The following is a 2,258-nucleotide window of genomic DNA, read 5'->3' as shown; positions in this document are numbered from 1 at the left end:
TCTAAGTCGAGTCGCTAGTGTAGTCAATTACTAAAAAGTAGTAAATTTTTCTATGTCTACATCTCATTGTTTTTATCTATAATATTTGACGGTACGCCAGAAGGCTATGTATAGTAGGGTATAGGGCTGTCTGACCAGGATACCGCTCGGTATGCGATGGAGGCATGCCCTGTGTGGAACGTGCAAATCTAGGTTCATAAGGTCCCATACCTCTCACTGCGATGCTCCGCAGGGAAGTGGAGGTAGTGAGCGGTCGCCTCCTTTTGTGAGACCGTTATAGTATAGATGGAAACGGTAAAGGGGGACGGCAATCGGGCCTCGGGTCGTGGACGCGTGAGGTAGGGGTCTTGCGTGTCTTATTTCCAGGTGGCAATCGGAATGGGTTTCTGGAGGAAAGCTCCACCGAGCGACGTGCGGAGCACAGCACAGGTGATACTGTGGATGCGTTATATCAACACGACCCCGCAGCCTTTCCGACCCGCGTTGAAGACCGGTCGTTGTAGTTGTTTTAGTGGTTAGGAATCCTACACAACCTGGTTCAAGGGGTCCGGGTACCTTTCTAAAGGTTTCACTGCGAAAAGAAAAGGGTATAAAATTGAAACCGAGGGTACTCTGTAATAATAAAATTAGTATCTATATACTGTTATTAATTTTTAAATGAAACAATAACTTTAATAGTGATAATAGAAACAAACGAACTTTATTGGCAAAAAATATTAATTATTTATAACGTTTATTATAGTAGAGAACACATTAGCTTAGAAATTTCGTTGTTTCACACAAGTTCTATTATGGTCTATATAAAATTCATAATACATTGGGCCCTCCATAGCTTCCGCGTGGCGAAGCTCTAATGGGCTGTAAGTAACCAGCGGTGCGAGCCACCGCCATTGTTTTGCTTGCATTAAAATGTCGTGTTAAATAATAATCAATTTATTTTGATAGAACATTTGAAAGGATTTGAATTTAATATTAAAGATAAGTCATTCTAATATTATATGGAGGTAAGTTTTTGTGTGTTGTATGTATTGTAGTAACGCATAAACTACTACCTAATACGGTTGATTTTTTTATATTAAGTATATTAAACCACTTTATAACTTCAAAATCAGGGTTCGAAAAATTCCGATTTTTATAATAAATATCAAAAATTCGATTTTTGTTATATATCCGATACATATCTGATATATATCCAGGCTAAGAAAACGAAGCGAATTTCATTCTGTAAACACTTAAAAATGTGAAAGGAATTCGTAAAATAATACAAGTGTCGAAATACCACATTTTTTTATTAAAAAAAAGTAACAAAGGAATTAGTGTCTATCTATTTGAGAAAGAAATTTTTAATGAACACTTAAAAAACGAGTACCTTTTATTATTATATCTTCATTTGTTTGTGAGATAAATCAACTAATTTTATTTTAATATTAATTTGTAATCGACTAATCATAAAAGTAATCAGAGTCAGGCCTTAAGCATAGATCTATGAGTGTTGTTCAGAAGATAGGAAAAAATCTATTGATATATATCAAGATAAAAATCAATTGATATTTATCCGCGAACCCTGTTCAAAATATTGGGAAAAAAAATCTTTACATCTTCATAATAGATTTAGATATATTATAGAATTATTTGATTCTGTATTAATCTATTTTAACCATTTATATAATATCTAAGTCAAATAAAAATAAATAAAAAATATGAAAAAAATGGATAATTTGAAAACCTATACTAAAAAATCTTGCTTATGTAATCAAAGCTTTGCCTCCTGTGAGGTTTGAACTCACGACCCCTGGTTTACGAGACCAGTGCTCTACCACTGAGCTAAAGAGGCTGATGATGTCACGGTCGAGACTCTTCATGGCTTTGTAATAAAGCATTAACACTGCATTAAGTACCCGCCATGACTTCGATCGGCTACGTACGGGTTTTTATGTAAAGTAAGTAACGGACGAGCACTTGGGCCATGGAAAGTCGTCACCAGCGACCAATGACATTGGCGCAGTAAGAATGAATAGGAATGGTTAACATCAATTCCTTACATCGCCAATGCGCAACCAACCTTAGTAGTTAACCTGTTATGAACCTCGTGGCTCTAGTTACACTGGCTCATTCACTTTTACAACAATGCTAAGTATTGCTGTTTGACGGTAGAATAACTGATGAGTAAGTGGCACCTACCCAGACGGGCTTGCTCTAAGCCCTATAATCAAATAGGTAGTAAGTCGCTATGTATGTAAGTTGTAAGCTCATGACTA

The 2,258-nt window shown here is 36.0% G+C and overlaps 1 non-coding gene across 1 annotated transcript; it reads right to left on the bottom strand.

Moving 5' to 3' along the window:
- Positions 1–1,762: 1,762 nt before the first annotated feature.
- On the bottom strand, positions 1,763–1,834 carry Trnat-cgu (transfer RNA threonine (anticodon CGU)). Its single transcript has one exon. It is a non-coding gene; the product is annotated as a tRNA-Thr (tRNA).
- Positions 1,835–2,258: the final 424 nt, after the last annotated feature.

This window comes from Vanessa tameamea, chromosome 16, assembly GCF_037043105.1.
Source record: "Vanessa tameamea isolate UH-Manoa-2023 chromosome 16, ilVanTame1 primary haplotype, whole genome shotgun sequence".
Lineage (NCBI taxonomy): Eukaryota > Metazoa > Arthropoda > Insecta > Lepidoptera > Nymphalidae > Vanessa > Vanessa tameamea.
This window is presented reverse-complemented; position numbering and strand designations above follow the sequence as displayed.